This window comes from Anolis sagrei, chromosome 4, assembly GCF_037176765.1.
Source record: "Anolis sagrei isolate rAnoSag1 chromosome 4, rAnoSag1.mat, whole genome shotgun sequence".
Taxonomy (NCBI): Eukaryota; Metazoa; Chordata; class Lepidosauria; order Squamata; family Dactyloidae; genus Anolis; species Anolis sagrei.
The window spans coordinates 151,862,778-151,876,328 of NC_090024.1; the positions used below are offsets into that span (position 1 = coordinate 151,862,778).

Sequence of the window (13,551 nt, forward strand, 5' to 3'; positions counted from 1 at the left end):
AATGCAGTTTAATCCCAGATAAATAACCTAAAGGCATCAGATCTGGTTTGATCCTGAGGGTTCAAATGGGGCAACTCTAGTTAGTACATGGACGGGATACCATCAGGGAATACCAGGAACTGTAGGTTATATAGGATAAGAAATTTACAAAACATTATCTAAGTATTCCTTGACTTTAAAACCTTATGAAATCCCAGGGCTTGACATGAGACAATGGGCAATTTGAAGGCACATGCACAAGTCTGCAGATTGCAGTCTTTATCTTCTGAGATAAGAATTCAAGGATTATCTCAGAGCTTGGAAAATTACTTTGGGGGGGGGGGGGAGTCCCAGAATCCCCAAGCCATCATAACCATTTGAGTTGATGTCCAAAAATGTTTTAACCTTTTCAAGACCTGGATTATCCCCTTTCCATAACTACCCAAAAAACAACAGTCCCTGTTTCCTCATCCTGAAACAATTGTGCCCTTTTGGTGGAACTGAATGCCTGCCAGCAACAAGTCTCTCTCTCTCTCAATCTCTCTCTCTCTCTCTCTCTCTGCATTTTCCATTTAATATTTTGGCTGAAATCCTTCGTATAGTTAAGCTGCTGAAATGATTTGACTTCAATGGCTGACTTGAATTAGATTTTAAGCTGCCCAACTAGGGCAGCGTGGCAGCTCTGCTGAACTCGCAAAAGTGGTGCCAATCAGGGCCATTCCACAATATTGCATGACAAAGCACGGTAGCACAGGGAGCTAAAGATAAGCTGCAGAAAGAAACCTTTTAGTGTATCACTTTGCGTGGAAATTGACTGTTAGTACCTTTCCACAGAGAATACGTGTGCTCCCCTGCCTGCTCCAGCAACAGTAACTATCAGGTCTGCTATGCAACGTGAATACAAGAAATGTTAACCTAAGGTCCAAAGTATTCTATGCATTGCTGACAAATCAAGTTAATTTCAAATGTATGCATTCCTGTTATCAGATAAACAGGCTGAATCAGATGTAGCATCTTTGGATTCTTTAAATCAGTGGTTCCTTCTCTATCGGATGCTCTCCAAATCTCTAAACTTTGTCTTCGGGCTTCTGAGGTTCAAAGTCCAAAATACCTGAAGGACCAATGTTTGAGAACCATGGCTCTAAACCAAGTGTCCCCAAATTAAGGCCAGATGCAGCCCTCAAGGTCATTTACATGGAACTGACCCTAAATCTTAGATTTAGAGTCGCCCTAAGTCTGAAATGACCTGCAGGCACAGAATAACAACAAACCTAATTGACTTGGCTATCTCATCAGCCAAAAGCAAGCTCACACTTCCCATTGAAATAGTGGTAAGTTTATGTTGGTTAAAATTGTTCTTTATTTTAAATATTTTATTGTTCTTCCATTTTTTTGTTTTGCACTACGAATAAGATACATGTAATGTTCATAGGAATTCATTCGGGGATTTTTTTTTTCAAACTATAGACCTGAACTGACCCTCGGCTTACAAAGTTTGAGGACCACTTCTCTAAACCATCATGTGTAAGCACTTCATCCCACGCAGTGTTCTCTCTGTCTTCTCTCCTTTTCGCTGTGCTGCCGAAATGGAATCCCAAGGAGGTCACTACTTGACACAAGGCCACTTCCGGCGTTTGCCCATGGGACTGCATTGAAGCACTGCAGGGAAATGGGGGGAAAGCTTTGTTTTCAGGAGTTGGGTGCTACCCAACTCCCAAATACAGAATCGAAAGAGAAGCAGGGAAAGGCAGGGAAAGAATGTGGGGTGGCTGCCATCCCTGAAGATGGAAAGGCACAGGACCTCAATGGTACGTGCCGTGGTGACGCAATGGGTTAAACCATTGAGCTGCTAAACTTAATAACTGGAAGGTTGGCAGTTTGAATCTGCAGGACAGGGTGAGCTCCCACTGTTAGCCCCAGCTCCTGCCAACCTAGCAGTTCAAAAACATGCAAATGTGAGTAGATCAATAGGTACCACCTTGGCGGGAAGGTAAACATTGTTCCATGCAGTCATGCCAGCCTTGTGACCTAGGGGGCATCTACAGACCACCCCACAGAGCTGGAGATGAAGGGAATAGGGCTGGGCGGTTTCGTTTCGTTAATTCGTAATTCGTTAAAAATTCGTTATTTTTTTTATAACGAAGCGATAACGAACCATTCTGGAGGAACTTAAAAATGAAACGAATTTTTAAATTCGTTTCGTAAATGCTTCGGATTCGTTATGTATTCGTTTTGTTATCGGTTTGAGGTCGTTTCGTTATTATTTCCGCATGTCTGGGGCAAGTTTTATAGTTGTTTTTTGTTTAATTAGTGAAAAAAAATTATAATATCACACCAACAGTCAACAACAGAGGGAGAGGGAAGCTTCAGAAGTTCCCCCTGTCCCATTTGGAAGTTTTTTAGCGTATTACGCGGTCGCGTCCGCCATTAACGGATCAATTCGTTATTGTTTCGTATTTGTTTCGTTAATGTTTCGTAATTTTTTTTACATTTACGAAATTTTGTAAATATCAAACTTTTTAAAAGAAAAATTTCGGAATTCTTTTAAAATCGAAACGCAAAACCCCCCAAAAAACGAATCGATTTTAGAAACAAATTTTTCCGTTGTTACCCAGGCCTAGAAGGGAAGTGTTTACATGTATCTGTGTGTATCTGTGTTTCATTGTTAAATGTTTCATTGTTAAACATTAAATGTTTCCCTTGTGTCTGTTATGCTGGAATCAGCACTGAGTCCCCTTGGGGAGATAGAGAGGACTACAAATAAAGTATTATTATTATTTGAAACACAACAAGATTAGTACACAACAAACAAGATCACTATGCTGGCTGTTGTATGGGATCACATGTGGGACACTTCCCAAAAGTCTAGAACTCTGTGATGTATCGGTGAATAATATGTGCAGATCCAAGTAGGGTGGCCTTTTGCAGCTGACAGATGGTAATTTTTGTCAGTGTCGATTGTGTTTAAGTGCAGGCCAGGGTCCTTAGGCACTACACCCAGTGTGCCAATTACCACAGAGACCACCTTTACTGGATTGCGCCAGAGTTGTTGTTGTTATTATCAGGGAACAAAAGAAGATGGTTCCCTCTTCTTTTTCCCACTTTCATGTAATGAGATCCTAAGTCATAGGATGTGCCACAAACTCATGAAATCACATTACATATGACCCAAGTTTGCTTCTAAAACCATGATTTGCTTCCAAGCCAGGGGCTGAAACCGCACTACAAATCTTGGGTTTAGTCCTTGCCTCTGCTATGAATGAAGCAGAGCTACTGGAAACATTAAAAGTAGATCATGCATATAAAATGCTCTGAATACATGAGAGTGCTCTAAAAACATTAAGCATCACTACTAAAGGAAAGAGATTTCTCAAGACATCCCTTATGAGACAAAAAAGCCTCTCCATCTATATGAGCAGAGGTCAATATACTTTTGGTATCCACTGCAGTTTGATTCCGCCCCCCCCCCCCCCAGCTCATATACCAAAAACCATCAATGCTAAAGCTGAATTCTGTACAATGGCATAGTAAAATGGTGCATTTTATATAAAATGGCAAAATCAAGGTTTGCTTTTTTGGAGGGAAATTAAAAAACTTCAAGCCATGGGTGGTTGAATCTGTGAATAAATAATCTGTGAATATGTAGGGCTAACTAATGTCACAAAAGTCGCCCTTTGAAAAGTAATGCGGTGAATTAACACATTCAGAAAAATTTCCATGGAAATAATAATAATAATAATAATAATAATAATAATAATAATTTATTTATTTATAGACCACCCTCCCTCCCAAAGGGACTCAGGGTGATTTACACACATATAAAAAGGCAAACATTCAATGCCACAATTAAATCACACAATGTTGGAAGATGAAAAATAAAGTATTTCTAGTATGTGACATTTAAGTAAGTTTTTAGATTTCAAATTTAACTTGTTTTGAACCACTGCTCACTAGCAATGGCCATGCTAGTAGGGAGATTCTGAGAGTCCCAGCCCAATAAGATTGTGTTTCCAAGCTCACATGTCTCCAGAAATGTTAAGGAGCTAATTAAATTCAAATGCAATTGCCCTGGAAATATACATGCATGGAACTGATATTGCACTGGAAACATGGGTAGGAAACATGTAGCCTTACCAATGGTATCGGGTTGCAATTCCCAGCATTCCTGACCATTGGTAAAGGTTGCTGGGAGTTGCAGTCCAACAACATCTGAAGGTATTCACATTCTTTATCCTGACATAAAACATACACAGTATTTATAGGACAGACCTGCAGGAAAGGGCAAATATTAAAATTCAGTGGCAGAGCCCATACTTTACATATAGAAAGTCCCTCCAGTGGAAGCTAGAAAATATTCTTACGTGAAACCATGGATCAGCGAAGATAATACTCAGAATTCTCATATATGTACTCCTCCCACAAAAGAGAATATTTCCCTAGCTTTGTACACAACTAGACAAAAAGTAGCTATGAGCTGGCTGTCAACTGAAAGACATGCAGGAAGTTCCGTGCAGAAATAGCAGCATGTGGCAGCAACTTAAAAACAACAGTAAAAAAGAGGAAATGATTCACAAGTTGCCGGTTCTTTTCCAGTTCTATATAAGCAAATATGCCTCAGGACCAGATATACTTCAGAAATGGATATGTTGGTGCGAACTAAGTTTGTGTACTACAGAAACAGATGACCAGCTCTTTAAAAAGAAACCTTTATGGATGAGAGCTCCCAAAATCCACAAGCTGAATGGTATATAAGCTGGACCTTGAAAAGCAATACCTTTTCGGATGACAACTTCCAGAAACACTAGCCAGCAGAGCCATGGTACTTAGGGAATCTGGGAACTTAGTCCAAAAAAGGCACTTTGCCAAGATGTGGCATGAATGAACAGTGAGTTCTAGAATTTCATCCACTTTTGCATTTCCTTCTCAAGGGTCAAGATGAATGAAATGAAACCATTTTCCTATCACTCATTCTACAATGAATCCCATTCACTTTGCACACTACCCAAAGGCTGCATGGGTGTGGCTGGTGACAACATAATAACAAGTCATCAAATCCCAGAGATGAGAGTTGCATACAGACTTTTACAGGGTACAGCATGGGTCCTCGGCCTCCAACCACTAGAAACCTTCATTTTTTTTTCCAAATCTCCCTCCAAAAAGGTTTTTAACTGAAAATATACTTGCAGCTATGATGGCGCAGCGGGTTAAACTGCCAAGCTACAGAACTTCCTGACCGGAAGGTCGGTGGTTCAAATCTATAGGACAGGGTGAGCTCCCATCGTTAGCGCAAGCTTCTGCCAATCTAGCAGTTTGGAAACATGCAAATGTGAGTAGCTCAATAGATACTGTTTTAGCGGGAAGGTAACGGTGCTCCATGCAGTCATGCTGGCCACATGACCTAGGAGGTGCCTACGGACAACGCCAGCTCTTATGCTTAGAAATGGAGATGAGCACCATCAAAAATGATCCTCCAATCCTTGTCCTTTGAGACAATTAAACCCATAATGAGCATCCAAATAGCTGTTCTGTAGTCCAGTGGTCACAAACTATTGTTTGCCAGCTGTTTTGAACTACAGTTCTGATCAGTTCCTGACACCCCAACAAATGGCCATGGCTTATGAGAGTTGTAGCTCTCATAAGTCACCAGTTTGCTTCTTTCTGATGCAGTGTGTCTCTTAACTGCCTATCCTCTTAGGCAGTTTTCTATCATTTGTCATTTTTGGAAAATGAAAATCTCCATAGCCTTTTGGAAAATGGCATTCATTACCATTTGGGAAAATCAGGAATATCCCTGAGAAGAGTTAAAAACTCATTTGAATCAACCTTCTCCTTAGTGGTAAAAATCCACTAGTATTCATGCAAAGCAATTAGGTTTCTCAGCTGTTAAACTGATATACCTAGATATCTCTTTGAACTGTTAGGGACAAATATATACCGATGCACAAAAAACATATATAGCAGAGTTTCAGAAGTGTCATTTCAATTGCCCACCCCCCCCCCACCCCAAATCTACTCTCCCTTAAAACATCTTGGTTTTAATCATGCTCTCAAGAGACCAAAAATAAAGAAGTCTTCACTAAAATAATATACTTTGTTTACTCACAAATTTCATGTATTCAGCATACAGGTACATTGCATATCAATCCAATTACAGATAGGATTTGAAGTTGTTTCTCTGTGCAGATCAACAGTCCAAAGCATCTCTCTGTTCTAAGAGTCTAATAGCATCTCTACACAGTCTTCTGTTTCTACAGACTTCTAAAAACAGACTTCTAAAATGGAGTCTGAGTCCTGAACAGGCCCCACATCTGATCACATAGTCGGCAACCCCTCCCACAACACAGGGTTAAGGAAAACTGCATACCAATGCACACATATACAATATAGTATGGAATCTGAATTATATAAATAACAAATAACTAGTGGAAGACTGCAGAAGGTTGCTATTTCTGACAGTTTTCTCGTTATACAAGGTACATTCAAATTATAGGAACATGAGTAGAAATGTTTCAAAAATGTCAAGATTTTAAAAATAACCTTACTATGCACAAACATCTGCCTTTCATGACAAAGCGGAGGCTTGCTCTGAAACTAGGTCAAAACTATACAGTTTAGATATTTAGAGTACAGTGAGCCTTTAGTATATGCAGAGATTTGGTTCCAGGATCGTTGTAGATACCAAAAACATATACATGCATATATAGTAAACTGATGTCTCTTATATATAAAATTGCAAACTCAAAAATTGCCTTCTGGATTAAAAATAAATATTTTCAAGCCATGAATGGTGGAATCCACGAGTACAGAGGGTCTACTGTAATTCTTAATTTTCTTATTAATGGAATTATAGGCAATAAAGAAGCTGGCAGACTACAGCATCTCATATTACCAAGAATGAGAAAACCCCATTAGACAACAAAAAAACCTACTTATTTTGAAAATGGAAGAGCATTTTTAAGATGGTTCATGTCTCTGTGTGTATCTACCCTTTGCTCTGCTCGGTCACATTATTTTCCTATTCATTATGGATGGTTTCATTTTTTCTCATGAATCAGGCAACCACATAAACAAAGCAGTCTCACAAGAAGTTATCTTTCTGATACTGTACTATAAGAGAAGAGTCAAAAAGTAATGCCTTTCATTGCTCTAATTTTTATTTCTTTCACAGCTACTGGACTTCTCTGCATTATATGATAGAGGCAACCTTACTCTACTGATACAGTCTTTGCTTTTTCCAATTAACTGATTAGAAGCATGAATCTGAAGCTAAAAGAAAGAGTTGTCATTGAATTTCTGGCAAAAGAAGGTTGTGCACCTAAGGAAATCCATAATCGCTTGATTTGGCGCCTTCTGACTTTGGCCTGTTTGGACCTCTGAAAGACAAGCTATGTGGTTTCAGATTCAATGACTTGAATGACGTTAATACAACTTTAAAATGAAGCAAAACCCTGAATTTTTCAAAAATAATTTTGATGCCTGGATTAAATGATGGGGCAGACGTGTACAAATTGATGGTGACTAAGTTGAATGGTAGTTTTGTGTAGGTAATAGTTCAGGCTATGATCTGTAGCAACTTCTGCTATTATATATTCATTCATAATAATTTCATGAAACAGGAGGCAAAACTTTTTGACCCACCCTCGATATAATCAAGACTGCTTAAATCAGACTGAGAACAAAATACATTCCAGAAGTGCAATCCTAAGCATGTCTACCAAACCCATAGGATTTAACAAACCTTACTTTCGGGTGCAAGTGTGCAGTAGAAACCCCACATTCACAGGGATATAGGCATATGTTCCCAGATTGTAAACCTTATTGTTTTTATTGTTTCTACTGTTTTTATATGGCTTATATTATATGTTAATGTTCTTAATTATATTTTATGTTGTTGGCGGCATTGATTGCTGACTGTAAACTGCCTTCAGTCACCTCCAGGCTGAGAAAGATGGTATATAAATATGGAAATAAATAAGTAAATATTTTCAATGGGACAGAGATATCAATAAGAATGTGTAGCTTGTACAGTGGATAAGTGAAACCGCATAAATTCATGATAAATTCAATAATAAATAAAAAATAAAATTCTTTCTTTTTATTGATAATTATCTTATGAATGTTACCTTTTATTTAGCAATGAGGGTCAGCTATTTATTTATTTACTTTATTTCTATACTGCTATTCTCAGCCCGAGGGCAACTCATGGCGGTTTACAGAATGGCACAATTCGATGCCCACAACAATACAAAGATAGTTAAAACATTAAAAACATTTAACATAGATAAAAATTCATTACAAATAACATCAATAAAAACATAATAAAAACATAAGTTCTTCGCATTTCATTACCAATCATTGTCCAGTCACGTTGTCCAACCATTCCGAGTTTATCAACTACACTGCATTTGAGAAAGCCTGCTCATATAGCCAGGTTTTGACTTTTTGCAAAATGTTAAGAGGGTTGGGGTCGATCTAATGTCTCTGGGGAGGGCATTCCACAGCCGAGGGGCCACCGCTGAGAAGGCCCTGTCTCTCGTTCCCGCCAGCCGAACCTGTGAAGATGGCAGGACTGAGAACAGGGCCTCCCCAGAAGATCTTACATTCCTAGATGGTTCGTAATGAGAGATACGTTCAGACAGATAAGCAGCTAATAATCTCCCAACAAAGGATTCCCCCAGGCAGTAAGAAGGCAATCCTTGAAATTAGTAGGCCATTAAATGCTAATCAACGTAGCCAATTGCAACATTCACACCTATCCCAAACCGACAAGAGTTCTTTCTCCCACCCTGGATATTCCACAGATATATAAACCCCATTTTCCTTGTTTCCAACAGACCCCTAAACCTCTGAGGATGCCTGCCATAGATGCAGATGAAACGTCCGGAGTGAATGCTTCTGGAACATGGCCATACAGCCTGGAAAACTCACAACAACCCAGTGATTCAGACCATGCAAGCCTTTGACAAGACATTGAAACTATATACATTGGTTCTGCAGATATGGGGGTTGTACTGTATAGGATTGCAGCCACACAGAGAAATGCTAACTGGAGTCAGCGAGGCATGGAACTCACTCACCCAGTTTCACAGTTCTCCTCTTTCACATCAGATCAAAGGATAGACACAGTGCTAAGAGTAAGCAGCACAGAGGAGCTGGCTTTTGTTTTTGCCATGCCGTTTCAGATTTTATTGCATCCCTGTGGAATTCATTGCACCAGCTCCAGGTTGGCATGAGGGCAACCTGCCAAAATGCCCAGACAATGAAGAGACTTTAGAACCAGTTGTTGAAGTCCACCCAATGAACTTCATGGGGAATGTGGATCTGAACCCAGTTCAAATCTTATTCCACACTCTAACAACTGTATCAAACCGAACACAGGACATGCCATCTAGCTGAGTTTTCCTTGTAAGGTGCACGGTGGGAGCATTATCTGATTTCATAGCATGAGTAGACTGATGCCAGCGGATCTCTACAAGTTGTTGGAATGCATCGCTGCTCGCCATTAGCCACATTGTATTGTTGAAGGCTTTCATGAAGGCTTTCATGGGTTGTTGTGGTTTTTCCAGGCTGTATGGCCATGTTCCAGAGGCATTCTCTCCTGACGTTTCGCTTGCATCTATGGCAGGCATCCTCAGAGGTCTGACCTCACAACCTTTGAGGATGCCTGCCATAGGTGCAGGCAAAATGTCAGGAGAGAATGCCTCTGGAACATGGCCATACAGCCTGGAAAACTCACATCAACCCATTAGCCACATTGTTCAGAACTGATGAAAAACAAAAGTCCACCAAATTCTGGACAGCCATGGATTTCAGTAACCCACAAACTATTTCAATGACTATTTGTAGCAGCTGATGCACATTAACTCAAGGACACCCTATTATGTACTTTCAAGTTCATCCCATTAGCATGCTAATGTAGATTGGCGGCACCCACACACCTTCCTGCCTTATGCAGACTGAGTCTAACAAAAGAAGCCTATGTTATACACACTGGGATTTTCTCAAAATCTCTGGTATTCAAAGTTTAGCAGTTGAATGGGAATGCTCAGAGCCTCTAGATCAGGCATGAGCAAACCTTGGCACTCCAGGTGTTTTGGACTTCAACTCCTACAATTCCTAACAGCCGGTAGGCTGTTAGGAATTGTGGGAGTTGAAGTCCAAAACACTTGGAGGGCTGAAGTTTACCCATGCCTGATCTAGATGCTGCTGGACTGAAACTTCAAGCGTGCTACATCACTGGCTAGCCTGACTGGTGCTGATGGGAGTTCTGGTCTAACAACACCAGAGAACCACACAAATCTAATTTGGCTCAACTTTATGCCAACATGAAACCAAATCCATTCCCTATGCAGTTCCCTATGCTTGCACCCTGCCACCTCTTTCAGGCTGGCTGCCCATTGGCAAGGAAAAAGGGCAGGAAATCAATCCGGAAGCGCCAATGTTTGCTACTGTCTTGCTTTTGGTTGGCAACCCTCTTGGTTTGGAAAGTAAGACCACAAAAGAGGTGGAAGTGTGCCTGCCTGAGCCCCAAATGAACTGCTCTATTATTATTATTATATTATTATTATATTTAGGACCCCCAGTGAAGCAGTGGGCTAAAGTGCCAAGCTGCTGAACTTGCTGACCGAAAGGTTGGCAGTTCGAATCCGGAGAGTGGGGTGAGCTTCCGCTGTTAGCCCCAGCTTCTGTCAAACTAACAATTCGAAAACATGCAAATGTGAATAGATCAATAGGTACTGCTCTGACGGGAAAGTACCGACGCTCCATGTAATCATGCTGGCCACAGGACCTAGCAGGTGTCTACGGACAACACCTGTTCTTTGGCTTAGAAATGGAGTTGAGTACCACCCCACAGAGTCAGACATGACTAGACTTGATGTCAAGGGGAAATCTTTCCCTTATCTCCCTGAAGGGGACTCAAAGCTGTGTACCAAGATCCCTTTTTAGACAGGCCCTATATCCCAAGATCAGATCAGATCCCAGGTTTTCTGTTTAGCCCAGATTATCTGGCAGTATGGACTCATCTAATCCAGTTTGAAGCAGAAAACCTGGGTTCAGATCCTGGGATATAGGGCCTGTCTGAGGGTCCTTCCACACAGCCATATAACCCAGAATATCAAGGCAGATAATGCACAATATCTGCTTTGAACTGGGTTATCTGAGCCCGCATTACCATATATTTATTTATTTATTTTTATTACATGCGTTTCTACCCTGCCCTTCTCCCCCCAAAGGGGGACTCAGGGCGGCCTCACATAAGCATCATATGATGCTGTCAACATATTAACAACAAGGGTTACAAACAATTAAAACAATAAAAATCATTCAAACACATTATACAGATACATGACCAAGCTCGTTAAACAATAAATTAAGATGCCAGGTAAAACCAAGACCAAGTCGGATAAATCCAATATCACATATGTCCTAACTTTGCTTCCAATTGTTGCCATGCACTCATTGTTTTATACTGTTTATACTGTTTTATATTGTTGTTATTATATTGCTGTTAAATTGTGTATCTATGTTTTTATGTGGGTGCCATGGGGTGCCGATTTGTTAGCCATCCTGAGTCCCTCTGCGGAGGTTGATATAGGACGGGATAAAAAAACCCGAAATAAATTAATAAACACCTGGTCCCTAAGCCAGGTCTTCAATTGTCTTCTAAAGGACAGGATGGAGGTGGCCATCCTGATGTCCTTAGGGAGGGAGTTCCACAGACAGAGGGCCACTGTGAAAAAGGCCCTGTCCCTTGTCCCCACCAACCATGTTTGTGAGAGTGGTGGGATCAAGAGCAGGGCCTCCTCTGACGATCTTAAGCTTTGTGATGGTTCGTAAAAGGATTTCATTCAGCTGTGTGGAAGGGGCCTGGAAGGGCCCCAAGTTCACCTTCCCTCTCCATCCTTCCAAACGTCATGCCTTTCTTCATCACCAGGGCAACTTTCCCAGCAATTAGGAAACTTAGGGCCTTTCCACAATATTCCAGAATACCAGAGCAGAAAACCCCACAATATCTGCTTTGACCTGGGTTATCTGAGGGCCCTTCCACCCAGTCCTATATCCCAGAATACCAAGGCAGAAAACCCCACACTACCTGAGTGTGGACTCAGTTCAAAGCAGATATTGTGGGGTTTTTGCCTTGATATTCTGGGATATAGAGCTGTGTGGAAGGGCCCTCAGATAACCCAGTTCAAAGCAGATCTTGTGGAGTTTTCTGCCTTGATATTCTGGGATATAGGGCTGTGTGGAAGGGCCCTCAGATAACCCAGTTCAAAGCAGATCTTGTGGGGTTTTCAAGTTCGTGGCGAGGATCTCGGTCCTAGATCTTACTTGAGAGAGATGAGGGGAACTTGATCCGGGTTGGGAACTAGATTCCAGAGAGTTGAGAGGTGGGGAGAGAGGTCGGAAACTTTCTCAGAGGCAAGAGTCGGCTTCCCGGGAAGCCATGCCGGGACATGGCCTGGATCGGGAAAAGTAACGGTTTAAGGGGAGACAAAAGGGGGGCAGAAGAGGGAAGGGGAGGGAGATCCATCATTTGGCCCAAGCCCAGGGTCTCGTTTTATGCCCCAGGGGGGAAAAGATGCTCAACGATGCTCTCAAGGCGGAGAAGTCAAGGCAAGGCGAGGTTGGGGACACTCAGATCTTCCCAGGCTCCATTCCTATCGACCTGCCTGACTTCTTGGTGCCTCTCCTCTTGTGGCAAAGGCAACCCCAGGAGGCGTCTCCTCCACCCTCCCTCGTGTCCCCCTCCTCACCTCCTCCTGCTCCTCTTCCTCCCGGGAAAGAGAGTGTCTGGCGGGAATCAGGGGCTCCATCCAAGCAGCGGCAGCAGCAGGCGGAGGCAGGCGGAGGGGTCCTCCATGGTGGCTTCCCCGATGCTCCCTCCCGGAGAGGCCCTCCTCCCTCTCGGCCCGCCGCCTCCCTTCCTCTCCCTCTCCTCCTCCTCCTCCTCGTCCTCCGCCACCTCGGGCCACTCCCTGCTCCGAGGCGGAGGCGCATGTGGCTCCTTCCCCAAAGGCTGGCGGGGAGGACTGGGCTCCGGTGCCCTCGGCTCCTGGCCGGCCAATGGCTGGCTGACGGCATCGCGCATCATCATCATCATCCCCGCCGACACCCCTCCCTTTCCTCCTTTCCTCCCTTCACTTTTTCTTTCTCTCCTCCTCCTCCTCCTCGTTCTCACCCCACGCAAAACTCGGGTCCTGGTCCTGGAGAGGAGCCGTCTGGCCCTCGCCACACATGCCTGAAGGACACCTCAGGCTCTCCCACAGGCCACGGGGGAAAGCCCAGATGCCTCTCCCCCTGGCAGCATCCAAGCAGTGGATCCAGATGTTGCCACTGGCTTGGCTACACCACTGCTTCTTCAGCTACCACAGTGCTTCTCAACCTTCCTAATGCTGCGACCCCTGAGTACATTTTGTGGTGACCCCCAACCATAAAATTATTTTCGATGCTACTTCACAACAGTAATTTTCAGATTCACTACCTCTGAGGATGCTTGCCATAGATGCAGGCGAAACGTCAGGAGAGAATGCCTCTAGACCATGGCCATACAGCCCGAAAAAACCTACAACA

The 13,551-nt window shown here is 42.5% G+C and overlaps 1 protein-coding gene across 1 annotated transcript in view; it reads right to left on the reverse strand.

Annotated features, from left to right (window-relative positions):
* Positions 1 to 13,070, reverse strand: part of LRRC8C (leucine rich repeat containing 8 VRAC subunit C) — a 55,486-nt gene extending 42,416 nt beyond the window's left edge. Inside the window, exon 1 of the mRNA XM_060773892.2 lies at positions 12,735 to 13,070. The gene's annotated coding sequence lies outside the window, so the exon portion shown is untranslated. The remainder of the gene's footprint in view (positions 1 to 12,734) is intronic.
* Positions 13,071 to 13,551: the final 481 nt, after the last annotated feature.